The following is a 14,709-nucleotide window of genomic DNA, read 5'->3' as shown; positions in this document are numbered from 1 at the left end:
ATTGCTCATAAGCTTTGTTTGAACAAACCAGTTTGCAATTCTCATCTAGAAAATTTGCTCTACCATTTGTCAGAGTTGACGTAGTTTACAATACATTGTTGTTATTTGTCTTGAATTGTTATTAAAATATAATTACTGCTCTATAGAAACATTTCTTTTTTAAAAATTTGTTATATTTTGCATGACACTTCGGAAAACCAACTCTCAAAAAGTTCTGGTCTGCCTCTCTATTTCTATTTTGGGACTGAATATATCGTTCCCCATCAGGGGCCTGTTGACTAAGCACAAGATACCATGCACTGTAGTGTCTGTATGCATTCACTACTTCCTATTGTCAGTGTTTGCTTGGATGTGTGTGCAAGGAGTCCTCCAGTATCTCAAGTGAGTAAATGCCTAATGTCTAGTTTGCGAAAGCATTTTGATGGTAGATCACAATGATTTTATAAAACCAAAAGTCAAAATAGTACAGTGCACCCTCGAGATATGATGTTAATTCATTCTAAGGCTGACATCGTATGGCAAAAAATTGTATGTCCGGGTATAGAAACCATTGTAATTATACAAGAAAAAAAAGGTAAAAATCGCCCAATATTTTATAAAAATGCTGTACATTTTGAAAATTAGTAAAAAATTATATGTTAACTTTAGTAACTATAGTTACCTACTGTAGTAGCTGCATTGTATCAAGTGCACCTAGTGATTATAATCTGCAATACTGTAAATTTGTAATCTGCGTACCAAATGCAGATCGGAAGGTAACAAGTTCTTACCTTCAAAAGGTACGCATAACATAAACACTGAATTCACTTCAATTAAGTTTAGCTTGCCAAACTCACCCTTATAACCAAGTTTTAGTATGTATTTTGAACTATTTTAATGAATTTCAACTGTTATCACAAAATTTGATCCTTCATAAATTTCTGTCGTCACTTTCCTCATAAAATTTAGCGTGTCTGGTTGAAACCTTTTTCAACCAGAATTCGATAAGAAAGGCTGAGCGATGCAGTTATCGAAAGCGGCCTCTCATGCACTTGACCATTTAATGGCTACCAAAAAGAAAACTGAAATTTATTTACTACACATTGATATATTGTAGCAAAAAAAGCAGAGAGGAGGCAAAAACGTATCAATGCTAAGTATGTTGCTGTACACTTGAAAATTAATTTAATACGTAATAAAATGGAATTTTAGCAGGCTAAAAAAGGTTGTCTAATCCTGTCCAAATTTTCTTCTGGTTTAAAAGAAAAAAATGCTGGTGCAATGCAGAAAACTGCTAGCTACATATAGCTAAAGCTTGTAGAAGGATCCAGAGAAGGTGCTACAGTTGTTTTTCTTGTATGAAATGTGCACAAGAATCAATGCAACCCTGCGTACAAAGTTTGTACGTATTTATACCCTAAAGGAAAGGGCTTTAACAAGTTTCAGAAAGAAATGTAAATGTGTCAACTATCTTGAGTAGCTAGTTATATGAGTTACATACATACGATGAATTGTATTCTCGTAGGAGATAACAAGCCCACCTGCAAGGACATGGTTAAGCAAAAAAATAAAACATAAAAGCAAAAGAAGACAAATAAAGTGAATAAAATATAAAAAACATGCCACACAAGAGATAAATAATATATATTACACATGCAATGTTTTAATGTTCCAGTCCACATCAGTAAATTAAACCCTTGAAATATTTCTGCCAATGTGGGGTTTTCTGTATCTTCTACTTCCTAGCATTTACTAAATGATTGCTCCTTTTGAATGCTGATCGTGTGCATGACCTAGCTCTTTCAAACCTTCAGTCGGAAGCTCTTTTTTTGCACTTGCTTTAATGGAGTTCTTGTTTTAATAATAATTGCAAATGCTGATTGGTTGTGATCATATTCCTTGACAATGTTAATAATACGGGTGCCTTCTTATTTACGACATTCAACTCTGTTGACATAGATATCATTTTTCCTTTGTTTTGTAACGTTTGTATCGGTCTCAGGTTCTATAGCTAACAAATTAAATGTAGATACTTGTAGTTATATATGTATGCTGACTTGAAGGTTTATAGTAAAATATATAATAACGCTACAAATGAATATTTGCTCTCGCTTGTGTATTTTACACAAAGTTTTCTACGCGGAATGCTGACATGAGAGAGGTCAATCATCGTGTTTCTTCTAAACGTTCTGAAAATGTTTTCGGCAAACCATATCTCGGTGTTTTTTTTATTTCGACGTGCGTTATGAGCACACCGACCGCAAAATTTTAACTCGGGCGAAGCTTTTTTCAAAATCGTTTGGTGAAATAAAATTCGTATGGTGAGGTGAAGATATCACAATGTTTGACTTTGTAAAGTGAAAAAATCGTATATTAGGGTAATCGTATCTCGAGGGTGCACTGTACATGATCTTCTGTCTTTCACTTATGTATGATTATTGCATCTGAAACATGAAGCCTTTTTATCATTTGTCATGTTATTGATACTTTGAAAGTATGTCAATTATATATATATGAAATACAATATATTGTTAAAGAAATTATATATATATATATATATATATTGAAATTATTGCTCATTTAAACTTGTGTATAGACCACAGACTCAAGCAAACTATCATTTTTCAACAAGTGTTAAGAGTATTTTTGGCTAAGTTTTTAAAACCATGTGCATATTTAGTTTCCCAACTTTAAATACAACGAGCTTCTGTTACCACAGTAACCTTTTTTTACACACATCCTGTAGTCATTGTTTATTTTTTTCTTAATTTATTTGAGTTGCACAAAAACACTTCTCTTGATATGAAGTTTAAAAGGTAGAATGATAAATTTTGTATATGTTAAATTAGAATAAGTTTTTGTGCAAAGACTTTTGTATCATCTAGGCATTTATCTAGTAGTTTAATTTAGTATTCATTTAGTAGTTAAATTTTCACCTAATTCTACCATAAAAAGCATTAACTATGTTAACAGTGCTTTGTTTGACTAGGTTTGTGAAAGTCATCGGTGTTTACATCCCGAGATTCATGCGAAAGGCAACTATTCCTGCAGTTCTTGGTCCAGCACTTATAGTGACAGTGACCTTGATTGTATCTTCCGTCACAGTTGGTGACTATTACTTTCTAGGTAGAACAGACCTGTCAGTATCCGATGGTTTCTTATTTGCATGTGAGAAAATAATAGCTAATAGAAATTTCACTGTCATACAGCCCACGACCAATTAAAGTAATAATGGAAAAAATAAAGGGTACTGTTGGCTGTTGAAAAAGTAGTTCTCAGCAGGAATTGACAGAGTATAGTGTAAATGAGACTTGTTTGAGATGATATAAGATAAATTTGAGGAAGCATGACTCTAAAAAGGTGCAACTAATAATTTATTTTGGAGGTAAAGTTGGGTTGAAACCAGGTATATGAGTAATTGTTTAATTGTTGATATTACAATATCTGTTATAAGTATACAGTATCTGTTAAAGGTCGCGCAGTCTAGTCTCCTCTCTGTTGCGTTGTAAGATTTGGTCATTGATATCTTATCGAGTGATGCACTCCCTAGCGAAGTTGTTAACAAGTAAGTCATTGATGTTTCGAACTCTAGAGAGCAACAAACGATATTCCAGCGGTCATTTTGGTGTGGCCTATATCAATGACAGCTTTAGCCATGGTAGGAACTTGACTCTTGTGTATTGTCAAACCCTATGCTAGATCGAGAGGAATGCCTCGTCATAAAGGGGCATTGTCGTTTGGCCCTAGCTTGTACATAAGTTGTAAAGAATTTCGGCTAACGTTTTAAATAATTCAATGAAACATTTGGTGATTGGACAAAAAAACATAGGCTGATAAACTGTGTACCACAATTTCGTACCTGTAAATCGGTCTATGCCTCAAATGGTCTATGTTTATTACAGAAACCTTTGAATAAATTTGATTACGAGTAAACAAGGCCATAGACTGGTGAAATTAGCACGGTTTTCTTGTGAAATACACACTGCTAAATAGTTCTAATATCTGTCGCACGGCTTTATCGGCGTATCGTAAGTCGGTCTTAAATTTCATTAAACCAAACTTTTCAAGCATTTTGGGCCAATTTTTAGCCAAATAAATCCGTCTTTTTGTGTATAATCCGTTCAGATAGGAAAGTTTTAAGAGACTGTCGACAATTTACAAAGACTTGGTAACATATTTAAATAGGCTTATATGTGTTTTGTATCGTTATTATACATTAACGACTCTACAAAACGATGGTTAAATTTGTTGATGAGATTTTGAGACAAGGGTTTGTGACTTTGTTGATGAATAATTTTTGTAAGTTGTGTGCACATGCATTTATCACAAAAACTCTCAAACCGCCCCCGCTCGTTGGGTCATGGGAAAATAGATAAAACACTGATTCTGGTTTGGCAAATCTTTATAACTAATGTCCAGGATTTTAGTTAGTCATATCTTTTGGTGTTTTAGTTATGTTTTTTATTTGTTAGTTAATGTTCAATAAGTGCTATGACTTATATGTTGGAATATCTAACATCTGCCAAATCAGCCGTATCAGCCGAATCAGCCAGAATCTGTCATTTTTATCGTATATACATGTAAGAAAGCCCCGATGAAGAGGGAAAGAGGATCAGTAGTAAAGTCAATCAGAGACAGAGATCTGATTGTATCATTAAAATATGATACATAACAAATTATACAGTTCTACTCAATGGTTTGGAGAATATATTATATCCGCAACAAATGAATTTGTGAGAGTGTGCAGTTGAAGAGAAGAAGTCAGGAAGTGTTGTCTTCAATATGGATGCATGCAAGTGCCAGTGCCCTTTTACTATAATGCATTTACTATTTCCTAGCTGTGCTGTCCTTTTGAACAAGCATTTAACCTCATTAGCTAAGGTATTCATTATGTATTTTTAAAAACAGGTTGATGATCTCATGTTGGGGATGATTGATTCCGATGATGACATCCGTGTTTTAGGTGCTGGATGAGAATGGACATGATATACTATGCCATTTTTATTCCTATTGGAGCTGTTCTCATCATCAACATTGCTATCTTTGTGCGAGTCCTTGTGGCATTTGTATCCTCTAGAAAAAGGATGTCGGCCTTGTCTGCCACCAATAGACCCACAGCCATCATACCACTCAAGGCTTCTGTAGCTATATTTATAGTATTAGGTGAGTCGTTGATAGAACTGGTTTTTCCGAAGTGTAATAGCTGGTTTTTAAAATAGTTTGTCAATAAAAAAGTCTGCTACTGAACTAACAAAGGATGTAGAAATGATGCAAGTACTGATTGGCTAGATCTCCACAGCATTCAAGTGCTGACCTCATTTATCATGGTGTAATATAGACAATGATCATCGACAAAATTGTGTAGCTGTCTGAGAGAAGTAAAGCATATTTTGATGAAAAAATGGCCACTTGAAATTGTTAATGCGTGATGGCTAGCATATGCATCAGAATTTCAAATAAATCTTTAGTATGGTAAACCCCTGTGTAACTTTAAATTTAATTAAAAAATCTTTAAGGTACAAAACTTTTAACACAAATTAAGTACCTTTAAAGTATATTAAGTTGTGAACAGTTTAAAATCAGTTAGTTTCAAGTTTTACGGCATGCTTCATTTGTATTGAAAATTAGAGCTGTGAAATTATTGTCCTGAGTTGTTTTTGTATAAAAACAAGCTGAACTAAAACTATTATGGCAGCTACAAACACGAGTTATTTAACCAGTTTGTTAAAGGCCCTTACTATGTGGTCAAAATTTATACAGTTTGTAACTTTTAATATTTACTTTGATACTTTGGTAATTAAGAAGAAGTAAAATTGCAATATTTATTTGGTAGTAAATTCAAATGAGTTTAATAACAATAAATAAAAATTTAAATAGCAGTAAAGTTGAAACTTGAATTACAATCACCTTGAAATCCTTACATTTTTAATGTTTAATACAAAAATTGAGAAAAGTTGAGGAAATTTTTATATAAAATATCTGATGTTTCCTTCATAAATCAAGTTAGCGCAAGCCTGCACAGTTTAGTTTTACAAAGTTGGATTAGTAGTAAACTTTTTAATTTTAATTTCAAATCTGTAGACCATAAAACAACAAGTGTAGGCGAAAGTCTCGGTAAAAAAGAATGCAGTGCTTTTTATAAAATTTAACAAAACAGAAATTATGATGCAGCGTGAACATCTACTTTAAAATAAAATCTTAAAATAATCTATCATGCTGTTGAGTAAGTTTTTGTGATGAAAAAATAAATGAGCGAATGTTAGAGGTAAGCGGCAATAAACACAAGCAACTGAGTAATTAAAGAAAAAAGTACTTACCATAAAACAAAAAAACAAACTGTGTATATTTAATTTTTACATAATTCCATTTGAAGTATCTTTGTACTTATAGCACCAATTTATTCCTGTCTTTCTCCTGCCTACCTAAGTGGTGTGTTAAAAAATTAACAAAAATGTAACAGTTAATGTTACTTGGGTAGAGCTTGGGAACATAGAACTTGGGTGATGTAAATAAAGTATTCAATGCCTGACTAACGTTGCAAAATTTCATGTAAGAAACAACACTTGGTGACACCTGCTGACACCTGCTCTAAGCATACTGTAAAATATGATGTATCTAACTAATATGATTTTAATACTGTTAATTGAAGGAAAACTTGACATATGTTAGCAACCTTGATTGGAACTAACATTGTGATTTAAGCAAACTTTAATTTTCAAGGTTCTAAAAATTAAGAGCACAAAATCTTCAAAAATGTGATACGGTTTTTGTTCAATTTTAGGTCTCACCTGGCTGTTTGGATTTTTCTCGATTATCAGAGGAGATGCTTCACAAGTGTTTCAGTTTTTATTCTGCATTTTGAATGCTTTCCAAGGCTTCTTGATATTTGTATTCCATCACATTCGGTAACCGAAAGTACAAGCCGCTTGGGAACAACTTTTTAAAGGCTGTCAGGTGCGGAGGAAAGCATCATTCAGTTGCAAACCACATGAGAATGGAGTTGAGAACCAAGTATCATCTAAGTTGGTCAGCGATTCTGACAGAGATAGAACTGAAAGCAGCAACAGTACCGGGAGCAGCGATGTAACAGATTCATTAATCTCTTCAATTCATCCTAAATATTCTCCTGAATATTCATGAGAGAGTAGCAAAAGAATTTCACTACTTTGCCTTTGATCTCTCATTTTAAGCAAATAATAAAAACTATACATTTCCTAATTTAGATTTTCATTTAAAGAGCTTTACACTTCAAATGTATTACATTTTTAAGATTTTTATTGGAATATTTTAAATTTTATGCAATGCTATTAATAGTTACACTGTATAGGAAGAGGTACATTGCGGTTTCTATCCATGGATTTACTAGAAAGGTCTGTTGGTTAAATTTGTTTGTTATACATCCTTGCATAAGTAATACCCATTTGTCGTATAATATTTAGGCTTTTGCCATAATTATGTAATTAAATGTGACTCTCTTTGTTTTCTGGCTGTTTGCTAGATTTTGTCAGTGTCTTTAGGTTGTACCACATGACGTCCTGTGGTAATATGTGAGAAGCTATTAGCAAGACGCACTGACCTAAATTACATCAACATGAATTACTCAACTTAACCATTGTGTAAATATCTATTTTTCGCTTTATTTAACCTTTTGTGTAATTTTCTAAGTTAAACATTTACTAGTAACTTACCTTGACCCAACTTAATGTGCCTGCATGTCAGTGAAACATATTTGCATTGCTGATATGTTAGGGAAAATATTTTTAAACCCTTTGCTAAACGAATGTCTTTATCAAGATGACTTAACCAGTATGAAGATGGCCAACTTTTAAGCTCTTTATACTAACATACATTCATTTTGAAACAACACTTAGGCAAGTATCTAAAGATGCAGAAAAGGAAAGCAACGCATACTCTGTAATTGATGTTTTCTACAGAACAGCTATGAAAGTTCTATTGTTTAAGATTTATGGCCTCATGAAAATAATAAATACACGAGCAGACAACTCTAAATCTGAGTTTAATTGTTTCTTGCAGAAAGTCTTCGAGAAAACTGAAAGGTAACAAAACCTAAAGAATAAAAATTTGAATGACTCCGACTTTGATGCAAAGTCATTCAACCTGTAAAACTGAAAATTAGTCTGATGATAAATACAATAATCTTGATTTAGATATTTTGCATTCAAGATGAAAAATGCGTACCCAGCTTTGATAGAAATGCACGCAATAACTCTCATTGTTTTTTTAAGCTATATGACAATCTTTTGTAACTCACTGGACTGACAGGTTATTAGTTAGCATAAAGGGGTTTTTAAAAGAACAGACGGAGCACAAAGCATGAGTCTAGTTAATTTCATAAAACTAGAAGAACTGGTCGGTAATTAGGTAAAATTTCTCCAAGCCAATTATACATGTCTTCTATTTAACTATGGCGCCTTGCAGTGCCTCGCGTTGCGTGTTCACAACTCAAGTTGCACGACTCGAGTTGTGAACACACAACGCGAGTTTGTAAAAGTAAGGTGCAATATATTGGTATTACGGTAGCATAACCGTAGATCTGGTTATATTAACAATGATATATCGATAGGCACCCGTTAGCTAGTTAGGTAAAACTTCTCTTAGCCAATTATACATGTCTTCTTTCTAACTATGGCGCCTTGTAGTGCCTCGTGTTGCGTGTTCACAACTTGAGTTGTGAACAGGCAACGCGAGTTTGTAAAAGCAAGGTACAATATAATAGCATTACGGTAGCATAACCGTTGATCTGGTTATATTAGCAACTATCTGTACCACCGGCGTTGCCTGGGTAATAAAAAGTTTATGGACAGAAAATTGATTTGTTCTTAACAGATAACAACATTTACCATTCTAACTTTCAAACTACATATCATGATATAAGTGTTTCTGTAGTTGAAATAAATTAGGAGAGAAAACAAAGTCTGTAAAAGTTTTCACACTTTGTCGAACTGTAACTTTCAAACTTTATATCACGAGGGAATGATTTTGTGCAGAACAGGTTCTTTTCTTTGGATGTATTAGACAATTTGTAACTTCTGAGCATACATGTATTTAACAGATTAATAAAAATCTATGACAGAATATGGTAGTATTTTGTGGTTGAAATTTTATTACAACAATGTCTGCCAAAATTGGTTGAATCAAAAATTAATATTAATAAGAAAGGTTGGAAACTAACTAAGTAATAATAGGTAACAGTGATAGGACAATGAATAATGGTTAAACTTCAAACAGATATTAAACTCAAATTATGTTTCAAAAATGCAAGTTGCAATAAAAGCGATAACGTAACAAACTGTAAAAATTTGTATTATAAACTAATGTAATAAGAGAATGTGAACCTACTTATATATATATATATATATATATATATATATATATATATATATATATATATATATATATATATATATATATATATATATATATATCTCAAAGTATGTAAATGTATGTAAATATAAAAATATAAGAGAGTGAGTAATAACTGATACTAACGGTAAATATTACATTAATCTTACAAATGATGGTTGTATAATGTGAAAATAATTACGAATTACTAATTGGTTAGGTTTAGAAGGAAAGATGTGAAAGCTAATACAAAAAGTGAGCACTGATAGAAATATCTTGAAACACGCATTTCACGAACAAAACGTTTGGCTGTTGAGGAAAAGAAATAGCACTTGTTACTATACTATATCGCTATTAAAATAAACGCTAATTAACAAACATTTAACAAAATAAAAAAAACTGTAAAATTTTTTCAAACAACTGTAACTTTCAAACTTCATATCATGAGAAAAAGTTTTTGTGCAGGACAACTAAATTAAAAATAAATAAAAGAACTGCAAATGTTTTCAAACCACTGTAAACTTAAAAGTTCATAAGTTTTAGCGACGTATAGCTTAGTTTATGTTATCGAACATAATCGTTCCAAAAGGTTGTTATGTGTTACCTGTTAGGTTACGTTATGTGTTAGGTTGTTCTCGTGTTGCTAACCAAGTTTTTCGAGATCCAAACAATTTTTCCAATGAAAATAAAATTATATAGATTCTAATCCATTCCAATATGAGGAAAAATTTGGGTAAATTCAAAGATATACTTCGGTCAAGTATCCATCCAAACATCTAAACATTAAACATCCAAAGCCTTAAAGGTTAAAATACAATACTAAAAAATATGCAACAGATAGTTACTTCAAAAATTGTAGGAAAAAGAAAATATAGACAGCAATGGCCTGTTTACTTTACATCTTTAAAGGAGACTCATCATCCAAAACAATTTAGGGTAACTCGACTGGAAGGGTTAACTCCCTAGCAAACTTCTGCGGTAGAAGAGGCGTCGTCCCACATGGTTTCTCCCTTTTTGTAAAGAATTTAAAAAGTGTAAAATGCTTATTTGTTTCCGAGCGTTTCCAGGGCTTTTTTAATTACATTGCGCATGCTCCAGCTTAGTCGAGAACTGAGTTTATGTTCGAGCTCCGAGGCAAACAAATCTCAAAATATTTGGTAAAAAACCCAAGGCTATAATAATTAGCACGCGCACGGCGTTATATTTTATATGAAAACGCACCAGATCGCTGTGGCGTAATAGCTCAGTGGTAGAACAGACAGCTAAAACCTTTGTCAATGAGAGAGCCGTCATGAGTTCGAATCCATTGGATCGCTGAAAATCAAGAATTTAAGATCTATAGCCGGATTTACGACATATATACAACATACTTTGAGAAATATATATATAGATGATACATCAAAAGGCACCGGTTAGCTAGTAGAAATTAAACTATGTATGTTTGTACTGTAAAGCATGTGTGTATGTACTGTAAAACCAAATCTAATGGCAAATTATAGCGTTTTTAAGTTTACAACTCGAGTTATATTTACCAACGCGAGTTTGTAAATATAACTCGAGTTGTACAACTCGTGTTCATCAAAAATTTAGGCCGAGTTCTTTCAACAGCAACTCGAGTTCAACAACTCGGCTTGAGAACATGGAACGCGAAGCACTGTAAGGCGCCATACTAAACCATTCGTAATTTCATTTTCTCTAGCTATATTTTTTATATGAAATGTTTTGGTGCATCGTTAAACGTCGTTGACATGATTTCTACATTTGTTTATTTTTGGTGTTCATTCAGCTTCTTGTCAGGTTTTGGAAAGATAACTTTTTTTTTCATTTAAAAAAGAAGTGGCCCGGCCTCTGCATCAATTGTTTTTTAGTTTGCTTTTTACATTCTATAATTGTTATTGTCTCTTTATATTTATAGAAATAAATATGCGCAAATATTGCCAATATATATAATTTAAATATGTATATATATTTAAATTATTGTTAGTAATTAACTATTAAAATTTAAAGAATATGCGCAAATGCACTTTGCTTTTTTTAGAAACCCTGGTTAGTTTTGCGTAACACAACTAAAGTTTGTCAAAAACTCAGACCGAGTTCTTTGAACAGCAACTCGAGTTGTACAACTCGCGTTGCAAACACGCAACGCGAGGCACTGTAAGGTGCCATAATCTAATTTTATCTAGGTTGCACCTTAGCTTCATGGCAGCTAATGCAATTGCAACCTAACCATGGTTGGTCTTAGCTTCAGCTAAGACCAACCATGGTTAGCTCTCAACTAAATACTGAGATTTTGTCTGTAGCCAAACAAATTCAAATGCAAATGATGTGAGATTTAAAATGATGTGATATGTAGCCATACAAGTTCTCAGAAGCATTCATTATTAGTCAAAATATTTGCCATTATTTGTCATAATTTTCTTCATAATCTAAACATCTTTTATAATCCGTTTATTCCGTTAAAGGAGGAAATAGTCATAGCAATAGCATTTTATGGTTTGTGGGTTATTGAAAGACACCTTGGTGAGCTGTGAGGGGGTGCTGTCCTCACACTTATGGGTTCGGCGTGAAACAAGACGTTCACTCTAAGCATTAAGCGAGATATTATATTTGAGTCAGATACAGTGTGTACATAGCAATCACTTGTAAAATAACTGATGATATAAAGCTAAAAACCGTTCTTATATACAAAAAACTGTGACAGCATGATTGACATCTAAGTATAAACATTGCCAAACACAACTTGGTATATGTGGCGCACAACATTGGACAAAATATACATTGTATGTTTTAGACACTGATGGCACGACAAAAGTTCACCGCAGAATATATCATTAGGTATGATGAAATGTATCAAGAATAAATCTTGAAGGCAGAGACAGGATGAGATATTTGGCTTTAGACATTGTTCATAGTAATTAGTGTCAGCAATGACTGTCAGTATAAATAAAACAGTAATCATTGCATAGTTTGTGTAAATGAGTGTAGTTCTTGGAATGTTACCGCGATGTTATTATAATAAGATAACGCATGTCGTATAAGGCTGACATATTCAGGTCAATTCTGGCGGTCTTCTTTGCTGAGATATAATATCTTACAGAGCTCTATTATTTTTAAATTTGCATAATTGATAATGCATGTTACATAAGTTGATTTGCTTTTGTAACTATTTCTTTAAAGGTTATTTGTTAGTTTTGATGGTGTAAATGAACATCAGCACATTGAAATCCTACTAGCGGCGTCCATAGCAATGACTAGATAAACAGCCTTGAGAGTGATGTTGAAATTATGACCTTAATCATGTAGAAAATGGCATTGTTGTCATGAATCCCTTTTAAATGTTTTGAGCATAATGAGAATGCCGCCTGCTCTATAATACAAGTTGTTGCAAAGTTTAACAAAACACCAAATAGTTCCTGGCTTTAAATATAATTCAAAATTTAAATATGTAATTGCGCAAGATAACTGCCTGCACACTGCTACAGTTTTAAAGAAAAGAACCACATTTGTTAGCTTTTGAAACTTATTGGAGAGTTTTACATTAAGGTTGAGCCAAATTTTATACTTTGTTATTTTACGTAAATTTTACAGCGTATTTCCGACTTTGGAAAAGTACAAACCCACTCGATTTGGCGATATGAGTTTCAAATAAGTTCTACCTTGTAGAAAATTTTGTTGAAAATACAGCTAGAATAATCATTTAGTTACCGTCATGTAGTTGCCATGCAACAAGCAAAAAAACTGCGCAGTGTCAGAGAGCCGCAGAGTACGGCTTTCTGGCTTTGAAGAGATAAACTGATTGTCCTGCTGATAGCTGTCAATAAATCTGTAACAATTTGTGAATCCAGGTTTCAAGTGTTCTACTATAAAAAAACTCTTCTCCCTTGTTGTTTGTATAGGCACTTTTAAAGCAAGCTTAGATGGCGGTTTTACCAAAATAATATTTTTATATCTAAGAAGTTTTTTATTATGTTGTTGCAATCAGTCTGTTATAATACTAGTAGCCTGATAAAAAGTTTGGTTAACAATTAACTTTTCTAAGCAGAACTAACTGTATGAGAGAGAAATTAGCTAAACCTAGACAGTAAAGAATACTTTGATGCTAGTAATACAGGGTTTATTTCTAATCTCGTTGATATTTTATAACAGTCTCATTTGTTTGTATTTTTCATCATTTTTGTTTAATTAATTTTAAACCAAATTGGTAATGCTAAGGAATTTTTATACTTAATCTTTTTTTATGATTTTTACATTCTGCATTCTAATTACTTGCAAATAAAGACTTGTCCATTATTAGACAAGTCTGCTACTCTTTCATTATACTTAAATTACATTGTCAACTGTTAGACACAAAAGTCAGCTGAAAGCATACAACAGTTAATAGATAAATCACAAGAAACTTAAAATGTTTCCTAACCATATTTTAATTATTTCTGTACCTACAGAAAACATCTACAACAAATAACTTCAGAGTTTAATTTGATCTCTTTTCAATTTAGTCTAAACAAATAGTAAACGTTTGAAATTAATATAAAGACTGCAAACTGAAATATAATATGTTTATTACCTACTTGTAAAGCACCAAGTCAAACTTATGTGTGGTGAAATTATTTAAAACTGAAAGTGTTGACTTGAGTGAAGTTTTTAACGGCAAAACTATAGCTGAAGTTCTCTGACAAGCTGATAGCGTGTTGAGAGCAATTAACAGTGAGTTTAAATGTAGATACATGTGGTCAAAAAAAAGATGTTGCCATTATCTCACCTTTTTTTGGTAAAAAACGTATAACAACATTCTTCATCAAACCTCTTATGCCATTCAGTTTTAAGATCTCAAAATGACCATTAAAACCCTATTAACTCAATAATTTTTATTAATAGTAAACTTATTTGGATTTTAAAAGACATAGAAACATTATTACTTAAATAATGTTCATGTTTTGTTTATATTGGACATGCAAACAGTAAAACAACTGAGTGAGTAACTAAGTAGTATGGTACATTATATAATTATTTTAGCATATATTTATTTTATATTAGTTGTAGAAACAATTATGGCAATTGAAAAAGATCTCAGTTCTGGTTTTATTATTCAAGATAGTAGTAAACCAAATGCAATAATTGACACAACAATTGGCATCAAATGCAACAAGAAATTAGTTTTAAATGATTAAAAGCTTGAAATAAAAATTGGAAACTTTTAATAAATAATAAATAAATATTTATTTATAGCAAGTCTGTGAACACTTGTAAAAAAGTTTTAAAAGTAACACATAAAACAAAAGCTGTGAACACTTAGGTAAAGTAGAGTTTGTAACTAATTAGCTAATAAAATAGATTGTTGTAGATAAACTTGTCAATAGTTTTTTAGAG

The sequence above is a fragment of the Watersipora subatra genome, chromosome 11, assembly GCF_963576615.1.
Source record: "Watersipora subatra chromosome 11, tzWatSuba1.1, whole genome shotgun sequence".
Taxonomy (NCBI): Eukaryota; Metazoa; Bryozoa; class Gymnolaemata; order Cheilostomatida; family Watersiporidae; genus Watersipora; species Watersipora subatra.
The sequence above is the reverse complement of the archived record's forward strand: the minus strand, read 5'-3'. Positions refer to the sequence as shown.